Genomic DNA, 10,412 nt, shown 5'->3' with positions numbered 1-10,412 from the left:
TATCTGTGTATGGGTGTTGTTTTTTTTTTTTTTTTTCCCAGTCTTGGCAAAACTGTAGGGAAATAGGCACTCTTATATGTTGCTTGATATGAATAGGAAATTTTAAAGCCCTGAAGAGGTAACCTTGGCAATTTACCTCTAGTAATTTCTTACTATTTCACACATATGTAGAATGGCATGCACAAAAGATTTTTGTATGGTATTGTTTGTAATAACAAGTTAGAAACAACCATAAGCATATCAAGAGACAATAAATGATGATAAAATGGAATACTATACAGCAGTTAAACAAAAAAACCCACTTTACTGATATGAAAAGCACTATAAGATATAGAGTAAACAAAAAATACAAGTGTAGAATAGTGTGCAACTATTTATCCAAAGAAGAGAATTGAGAAGCCTGTATGCAGGTCAGGAAGCAACAGTCAGAACTGGACATGGAACAACAGACTGGTTCCAAATAGGAAAAGGAGTATGTCAAGGCTGTATATTGTCTATATATAGCCTTCTTGCTATATATATGCAAGAGTACATCTTCTATGCAGAGTACATCATGAGAAACGCTGGGCTGGAGGAAGCACAAGCTGGCAATCAAGATTGCCGGGAGAAATATCAATAAACTCAGATATGCAGATGACACTACCCTTATGGCAGAAAGTGAAGAGAAACTAAAGAGCCTCTTGATGAAAGTGAAAGAGGAGAGTGAACAAGTTGGCTTAAAGCTCAACATTCAGAAAACTAAGATCATGGCATCCGATCCCATCACTTCATGACAGATAGATGGGGAAACAGTGGCTAACTTTATTTTTCTGGGCTCCAAAATCACTGCAGATGGTGATTGCAGCCATGAAATTAAAAGACGCTTACTCCTTGGAAGGAAAGTCATGACAACATATCAAAAAGCAGAGACATTACTTTGCCAACAAAGGTTCCATCTAGTCAAGGTTATGGTTTTTCCAGTGGTCATGTATGGATGTGAGAGTTGGACTGTGAAGAAAGCTGAGCGCCGAAGAATTGATGCTTTTGAACTGTGGTGTTGGAGAAGACTCGTGAGAGTCCCTTGGACTGCAAGGAGGTCCAACCAGTCTATCCTAAAGGAGATCAGTCCTGGGTGTTCGTTGGAAGGACTGATGTTGAAGCTTAAATTCCAATACTTTGGCCACCTCATGCGAAGAGCTGACTCATTGGAAAAGACCCTGATGCTGGGAAAGATTGAGGGCAGGAGGAAAAGGGGACAACAGGATGAGATGGTTGGATGGCATCATCGACTCGATGGACATGGGTTTGGGTGGACTCGGAGAGTTGGTGATGGACAGGGAGGCCTAGAGTGCTGCGGTTCATGGGGTTGCAAAGAGTCAGACACGACTGAGGGATTGAACTGACTGAAGAGAGAAAAACAGTATTGCCAGCAGGGAAAGAAACTGGGTGGCTGGGAGACAGAAGTGGAAGAATGAGTTTAGATGTTTTTCTACTTTTTGAATTTTCAATCATGTTGAATGTATCATCTACTCAAAACTTAAATATAAGATTAAGGCTATTTATGCATCTAAGCCTATACCACTCTAAGCAGTTCTTTTTTTTCCTTTAAATTCTAAGAATCATAATTTAGGAAGATTTTTCAATGTGAAAAAAATAACTGAGTTTTCGCAAATACCATTGTGAATGAATATATTTAGCTTTAATGTACTATTTTTAAATTATCTGAGAAGCAAAACATGCTTTTCAGGTAGCAGTGCTGTAGACCTGCAGTCCTGCTGAATACAATGAGAAGAGCCAGATAAAAGTATAAAATTTTCTACTTAAAAACATCAGAAAGCTACTGAAAAATGAGGACTAAGTTAGGGGCTAAGATTCTAGAGAGGGGAGACCTGAGAGATGAACTGATGTTTGCAACCCCTCTTCCACTTGTATCGTGTGCCTATTCTGAATGCAGAATGGGAATGAGGACTTCCGCTGGTGAACAGGTCTGCTCTCTGGCAGAACTCTTGGCCAGCTCATGAAGCTGGAGTTTTTAGAGACTTGAAGGTGATCAAACACAAGTTCCACTTTCTCATCAAGATAACTACAGTTTTGAAACTGTTAAGAGCAGAGGCTAAAAGGCTGAAAACCTTTGAAAAGCAGAGAGGAGTTGTCATCAGGCTCACGCTGCAGATGAGACAAGAACAGAATTCAGGACCTACCAGGGGAAGGAAGCTTGTTGAACACACCAGAAGCCTCAGCTGAAAGCCCCGCAGCACAGAGGTCTGCAAACTAAATCCCAGGAGCCAAATCTGCACTCTGCGATACTTGTAGGACCTGTGAATGGCTTTAAACAGACTCTTAGAGGGACTTACCTGGTGGTCCAGAGGCTAAGACTCCGTGTTCCCAATGCAGGGCGCCTGGGTTTGATCCCTGGTCAGGGGACTAGATCCTGCATGCTGCAACTAAGAGTTCACATACCACAACTGAAACATATCACATGCTGAAACAAAGTTCCAAGAGCCTGTGTGCTACAACCAAGACCTGGCGTAGCCAAATAAAGAAAAATAAATACTTAAACTAAATAGCTCTTAGATTCCTTAGTTCACATATAAGGAACTGAACTGTGAGAGTAGTAATTTGTGCATGAATTTTGGACCACCAAAAGAAGGGGTGTGTGGTGCAGGAGGGAAGAAAATAATGTCCTTCTTAACTTGATCTCTACCTGTATGACCTTAGGCAAGCTACTTAATCTCTCTCAATTTGTAAACAGGAATCAATGTAACCAAGAGTTGCAATGGAGAATTAAGGGAAGTAATAGAGCACCTGGCACAGGCCCTGACTCCACAAAGAACCTTAAATGATAGTGTCTGTCCTGGCTCTCCTCCAGTCTCACTACTCCATCTAACCCCACTTTGGGGAGAGTCACTTATCCAGTGACTCTGTACTGTAAGTGCCCGTGTATAGCATCCAGTAAAGTGCAGTTGCCTTCTGTCTACTCACGAACACGACTCACCTCTCCCCTACCGGATATATTTTTAGCTCTGCGTCACAAGAGACCCCTGACCATGAGTTTCCCTGTGTTACAGCTCCCAGATCACAAGTGACTTTAGCCTCAGAGCAAACCATTCCTCAAATACCTTGTGGCTTCTTCAAATTCCTATACAAGTTCTATACATTTGGTATGCATAAAGGTGTGTAAAACTGCAATGGGGAGGTGAGCCTCTACTGTGTTTACCCATAACTTGATTCCTGTGTAAAGATCTTAATAAATAATCATTACTTTAAATTTTGTCTTTTTTTTTTTTTTTTTTAACCCTTCAATGTAAGTTGCCTTGTGTCAGGACTGGGAGCAACATGGACCCTGAATTCAACTGAGAGGACCCTTCCTTCTCTTACTTTACATTTCACTTTACATTTCTCTTCAACTTGGCTTTTGTGGTCCCAGGCTGCTGCACCTAGGCTCTGTCTGTGAAACTAGTTCAATCCAGGTTTTCACTCAGTTGGGGATCATAAATTGAGTTTATCCATCATTTGTGTCATTCCTCTTCATCTCTTAAAACCCATAAAAGGTTTGGGTGTCTGTTTTTTACTGCAAGATTAGAATCCCACTGTCTGGTCAGTTTATACTAGACAGATGTAGGTTATACTGGGTTTATTGATCACAGTCCACTGAAAAAGAAAACTGCAATAGGTATTTGAACAGAGTATGCAGTATAGAAAAATGGTTAGACAGGTGTTGGAACAAAAGGGAACACAGATAACCCAAAAATAATCACTGTGAGAAGTGGCTACCACCCTCAAAGCTGGGAAACACATGGGAAGGATTCTGGTTACTAGAATGTAGGTGCTCAGGATGTGTGGGAAAGTGGATCCTGCAGACTTGGTGTTCAGATTTTTGAGAAACATCTCCCAGTTACTGCTGGGGCTCTGAAAGGGTTCTAGAGGAGTTGAAGGCATTTGGAAGCTGGGATCAACTGCCAACACTGAGAGGAACAGCAAAGAAATGTCCCCTTTTCCCTTTCCTCCTAGTACCTCTTTATAGAACTTAATAGGAAGCTTGCTGGTGAAGGAGTCTGGAAAAGGGGTTGGGGGGTTTTTGTTTCTTCAGCCTGGCAGCATGTGGGATCGCTTGGAACCTCACCCACTGGACTGCCAGGGAAGTCCCTGGAAATGGTGTTTTTTATATCCCAGGAGAGTTTGGAATGACAGGCTTGAGAAAACAGGCAGGAGATAAGCAATAAGAGGAGGGAAAACAAGCACAACAGAGTTTTCCCTTAATGGGTTCTGGGACAAAAATGTCTTGAAACCTCTAAAGCAAGAAACTGGAAAGCTATCCTGACAAGATGGAGTAATATGTATGGGAAATGATGCTTAAACACAAATGCCCAGGAGAGGTAAAACCTCATTAAGAATGTATGGAAGTAAACTGGAGAACCTCCCCAAGCACCTGTAGAAAGCCCTGCCAGTTGTTTAGTACCTATTGCTCTGATTATACTTGAGTGTCCCCATCTCAACCAGAACTGATGATGAGAGAGTGAGGTTTCTCTGTGCCACCTGTTATACACAGACTAACAATCACCTGAAGCCACCACTGTCCTGAGTCCCTAAAAGCTTTCTAATTCTCACCCACAGGAATACCAAGAACCCCTCTCTGAAATTTCCTCTACAGAAAATTAAGGCCATCAGACATCATCACTAAATTTCTATAGCTCTTAGGAGGATATCCTAGAAATAATAGAACACCAGGATAAGATTTAAAGGAGGGCATTTTAGTAATTGAAATAGATCATAATGAAGTAACTCTCCAGAGTAATTCAAGACCGCAAAAAAAAAAAAAAAAATTAGATGACAAGAATTATGTAATAATCTTAGCAAGAGGCACTGAAATAATACTAAATCAATTTGCTTTCAATGTAAGAATCTACTTCCAAAGAGCTTGAAGTGCTATAGTTTATGCAACTGCATTCCAAGTTCACTGACTTGAAAACAGTGTTTAAACATCTCAAGATCTCAAAAATGATTCTGTTTGGAAAAGCACATTGTAAACAAAAAATGTACTTGATTCTATTGGAAAATGCTTAGAAAACTTACATTTAAAGCTTTTACTTGTATAAAGCTAAAAATTACATGAATTTAGTTTATTTTTAGAAGTTTTTTTTTTTTTTGGTGCTGATAAGTAGGTCACACACCAAAAAGTAGAGAAGAGGTCTAATTACCTAAGACTCAGGTCTCTGGTTGGGAAGAAGTGGTCATTTTAATATTGCATAATAACAAAAGCTACCATGGGAGCTGAAACACAATCATGCCTCTTTTGGCTTAAAAAAATAATTCATGCATTACGTATTTTATACTGAAACACTTATTCCAAATTTAGTGGCTTCTTGGGTAGAAGGATAAATTAGAGGCTGGGGTTAACACACACACACACTACTATATATAAAATAGACAAGCAACAAGCTGTATAGCACAGGGAACCCCACTCAATATTTTATAATAAACTATATGGGAAAAGAACTTGAAAAAGAGTATATATATAATACATATATTAAAAATATATATATTGCTGTTCTGTACATCTGAATCTAACACCACATTATAAATCAGCTATACTTAATAAAATTTTTAAAAATACATTTTTAAAAATTAAACAAATTTAGTGGCTTCAACATTAAATTGTCTTTAAATGTCAAAAGTTATTTTGACAGTTTAATTTTACAGAAGGTAGTTTGTGTTTTTCTCCAGAGTCTTGACAGCAGTTACTACAGGAAACATTTATTTTAAGTGAGATTGAGGGGTTTTTTGTTCTTTTTTTTAATTTTTTAAAACGTATTTTATATACAAAGAGCTAGTATTGTTAAGGTTGATGTGCTGGATGATCCATTTAAGGAAGTCACTTAGTCCAACTTAATGAAGCCGATGTCCTTCGCATGCTGGTGGAAACACTGGCAGCACTATCGAGGCCGTATTTCCGGATCAGACCGTGCTGGTTTGAGCAGACCCCCAAGAGCGAGCACCCTGGCCGAATTTTCTCGGATGGCTCCAGTGGAGCTGCTGGTGACCCATGTTGCTTTCTCGGCTGCAAGGAGGCAAAAGGGAGGGGTTTTTTTCCCTCAGTGTTCCAAGACCATTTGTATTTATTTTCTGTTTGCATTTTTTGCTTATTTTTCTATTGGTTTGTTAGACTTTCTTCTCAATTCCTATGGGCTCTTAATGTAATTAGGAAGATTGACGTTTTCGTAGTAATTAGTTACAAAAAATTTCCCTATAGAAATGAGTCCCCCCACACAGGTAGGAAAAGATTGATTCTTTGATAGTCATGGTAATAAGTAACCACCAGAACCGGTTATAAAGCTGTCTAATCAATCAATGACAGTTTGGTTCATTGAATACATATCTGAAAACCAACCAATCAGTAACAGCCTCATGCTTTGAAAGTCAGCTTTAATCATCAGTGGTCTCAGGCCAGTAAACACTTCCTGCTCAGACATCATCACACTTCCCTATTTGCTTCGAGCAAAGCTGATCACTTGACCACCGTGGCACAGGTATGTACTAACCATGGGACTGCCAGAGAATTCCCAGGTCTTGTATTTTGACACCAGTTTGCCGTTTATCATTTGACTTTAATTATAAGGCTTTTTTTTTTTTTTTTTTTTGCCATGCTAAAGTTTTTGACTTTCAGATAGTTTTATTTTTCAGACATTTGAAAAAGTGGATTGATTTTTTTTGTTGTTAAAAGAATTTTCTTCACGCTATAAAAGTTACCTTTTCCCCTCAATACATGTATATTTTATATGGTTTTCATTTTTTAAGTTCAATATTTAACTCATTTGATGTTTAACCTGGTGTAGGGAGTAAGTATTGTCCAACTTTATTATTTTTTTTCACTCTCTATTCAACTTCTCCAACACCATATTTTAAAAACCCATTATTGCCACTAATCTGAGAACCTACTTATAAGCTAAAGTTCCATACACATTAGAGTCTATATCCGGATTTCCTGTTTTGTTCCACAGGCATGCTATCCACTCATGCCTTGATAGCACATTATTTTAGTCACTGAAGTTTTATGATAGAGTAAGGTACCTCCCATGGCTCTTTTTTTCTCTCACAATATTCCAGCTACTCTTATTTTTCCATATCAACTCTAGAATCTCATTGTTTCTGGCAGTCTCTTACTCCTTTCACTTCCTTCCTTTCCTGCCTCACCAGCAGCTGCTACCAAGAAATACTGCCTCTGCTTTCTAAAGGGATTCCCTCTCTTAATTCTGCCACCACTAAGCCTATGTAATTTTTTGACCTTTCCTCTCCACCTTCCTCTGCCACCCCCTCCAACGCTCTTGCCTTTGCCCTTCTTTATTTGTCCTGGGATCCACTCATAGGGCTTCCAACTCAGAATGGGCCCTCACCTTCTACAACTGAACACTTGCTGATGTTTTTCTGGGATCGGCTACTTCTGGGACCCCTTGGTACTTCTCATTCTTCCCCTTTGCACCTTTTTTACTTCCCAGGTTGATTATTCTGGTAAAAAAAAAAAAAAAAGTGTTTGAGGCCATGCCTCACATGGCAGGGGACTGTGAATGGGCTCCCTCTCTCCAAAACCAGGAGCTGAGGGCACCCTCCCTCCAAAAACCAGCAAAAATTCTCAAGTTCTCTGTACCACAGCTGCAAGGAACTGAAAGCTGCCAACAACCACGCAAGCAGGGGAGTGGATCCTTCCCCCAGTGGAGCCTCCAAACGAGAATTAGCCCTGGCCAACACATTGACTGCAGCCTGGTGAGACCCTAGCAGAAAACACAGCCATGCCCAAGCTCCTGGCTGAGATAATATAGATGTGTCATATCAAGACACTAGGGTTATGTTATTACGCATCAGGTTAATTAATATGGGTCCTATGGCACGGGCTGCAGAGAAGGCAATGGCACCCCACTCCAGTACTCTTGCCTGGAGAATCCCATGGATGGAGGAGCTTGGTGGGCTGCAGTCCATGGGGTCCCTAAGAGTTGGACACAACTGAGCAACTTCACTTTCACGCATTGGAGAAGGCAATGGCAACCTACTCCAGTATTCTTGCCTGAAGAATCCCAGGGTCGGGGGAGCCTGGTGGGCTGCCGTCTCTGGGGTTGCAGAGTCGGACATGACTGAAGCGACTTAGCAGCAGCAGCAGCAGCAGCATGGCATGGACTGAGGAACTGCTGAGCTTGAAATGATCCTTCCTCTACATTCACCACCCTCAAAACAAGAAGTCTTGCTACTTTAGACTCACTAAGCAGTATAACATGTATCTTTTGATGATCCTTTTTTTCACCCTTGTCCTGGGAATGCCCCAGGAGGACTGTAAGCTGTAAGGACTAAACCCGGGGGCTCCCTGGGCCTCTGATGCCTAGTTGAATCATGCCGAGGGGAGCCCTAGCAAGAAATCAGAGAAGGGAGAGTATGACTGAACCATACATCTCCTTGACTGCTCTGCAGGATCGCCACAGTTTGGCGGGCTATGCCTCTGCGAGGGCATACCCTCCACAGCGTCTCCCTCGCACCAGAGCCTCTCCTCCTGGGCTCTGGTGGCTGCTTCCTCCTTCCTGCCCCTCGAATGGAGTGGGAACAGCTGTCTGGCGCTGCTACATGGAGCCATCTTGTGCCTTCCCTACACGCCTTTGTAATAATCCCTCTTCTCAAATCATCCAGTGTAATTGGCCATCTATTTCTTGCCAGGCCACTGACTGGTACTGTTAGCTACACTAGGAAACATACCAGATATTAAAAGTCATGTAAATGTTCAAGTATCTTGAAAACTCATTAAACAGTACTCCTAAAATGGATACACTATTCTTGCATGTAAATTATACCTCAGTAGATTTTTTAAAAATTAGCCCATGAAATGGACCCGTGCCCACTGGTTCCCATGGCTCTCTGTATGATCCTTTGCATATTTCCCATGACACAAGGGACCCCTACCTACATGCTCCCCTGTGACTCAGGAGATCCCTGAACCACAGAGAAAAGTAGTTAACAGAGGGGAAAAAATAAATCATTCATGGCTTGCTCAAGTTGTTACGCTAGCTTCAAATATTTGTTCTAAATAAAGATGTATATATGTGTGTGAGTATACATATACATATATAATTTTTAGTTGGAGTATAGTTGATTTACAATGGTGTGTTAGTTTCAGGTGTATAGCAAAGTGATTTAGTTATACACACACACATATATATATATATATTCTTTTTAAAATAGACCTTAGGAAAAGGTAAATTTTTTAAAGTTTGTAATCTGAAAGTACTAAGAGAACTGAACCTCAGCTGTACATGTGCTTCTCTATTTCTTCTTCCTGACTGCAGATCTTAGGAAATGACAGTTTTACTTTAAGTTTGGAGACTGGTCATCTGTTTCCTTTGCCTGCTAAGTCGCTTCGGTCATGTCTGACTCTTTGCAACCCTATGGACCGTAGCCTGCCAGGCTCCTCTGTCCATGGGATTCTCAAGGTAAGAAGACTGGAGTGGGTTGCCATTGCCTTCTCCAGGGGATCTTCCCGACCCAGGGATCTAATCTGCATCTTTTACGTCTCTTGCGTTGGCAGGCAGGTTCTTTATCAGTAGCACCACCTATTTCCTCTACTGTCTATAAACTCTCATTTTAGCTATTTTCAATCAGTAGTTAGGAGAAAAAGACACCTATTCCTATGCACTGTTATGTAACTACCTACTGTATTCAAAATATTATTTATTAATTTCAGTGACAGATATCCAGGCATTTGAAGAAAAGTTAAAATTCAGACCATTTCTGGAAATGTGTTGAAAAATGACTTTGCCTGGGATGCTACCAACCTGCTTTCCCTCTCAAGCCACTTTCTCCAGAATTTCGGCTTTTCTAAACACCTCTTGCATTTGTGCATCCCTGAGCTCTCATAAATGTCCAGCAGTGCTTACTATGGTAATAGGGCTGTAGCTGAGGAGCCTGCATGAGCAGTATCAGGGAAGAAAGAGACTGCGTGGTCTTTTGTGTTTTATAACTTGGACATTAGACAAAGACTGGGCTATTAATATCACATACATTTTGATATAAATATAAGGATGTTAATTAAATTTAGAAGTTACTAAATTTATCCACCTCCATTCTAAAGAAAGGAAATCAACTTATCATTATGTATATTTTTTAAAGTATTTGTTTGGCTGCACCTGGTCTTAGTTGCAGCATGCGGGAATTACAGACTTCGTTGTGGCATGCGAGTTCTTTGGTTATGGTGTGTGAGCTCTTCGCTGCAGCATGTGGGATCTAGCTCCCTGGCTAGGGATTGAACCCAGGTCCCTGCATTGGGAGTGTGCAGTTTTAGCCCCTGGACCATCAGGGAAGTCCGTCATCACATATTGTTAAAATCCCAATTGCAGGCATCAAATGTCTGGGTTTGGGATTAAGATACTGTTATGAATCACACTCAGGATTCTAATTTATTC

The 10,412-nt window shown here is 40.7% G+C and overlaps 1 pseudogene; it reads right to left on the bottom strand.

Annotated features, from left to right (window-relative positions):
* Positions 1-5,648: 5,648 nt before the first annotated feature.
* LOC112587822 lies at positions 5,649-6,442 on the bottom strand (annotated as a pseudogene).
* Between the last annotated feature and the right edge of the window lie 3,970 nt (positions 6,443-10,412).

The sequence above is a fragment of the Bubalus bubalis genome, chromosome 1 (assembly GCF_019923935.1).
Source record: "Bubalus bubalis isolate 160015118507 breed Murrah chromosome 1, NDDB_SH_1, whole genome shotgun sequence".
NCBI classification, from domain to species: domain Eukaryota; kingdom Metazoa; phylum Chordata; class Mammalia; order Artiodactyla; family Bovidae; genus Bubalus; species Bubalus bubalis.
This window is presented reverse-complemented; position numbering and strand designations above follow the sequence as displayed.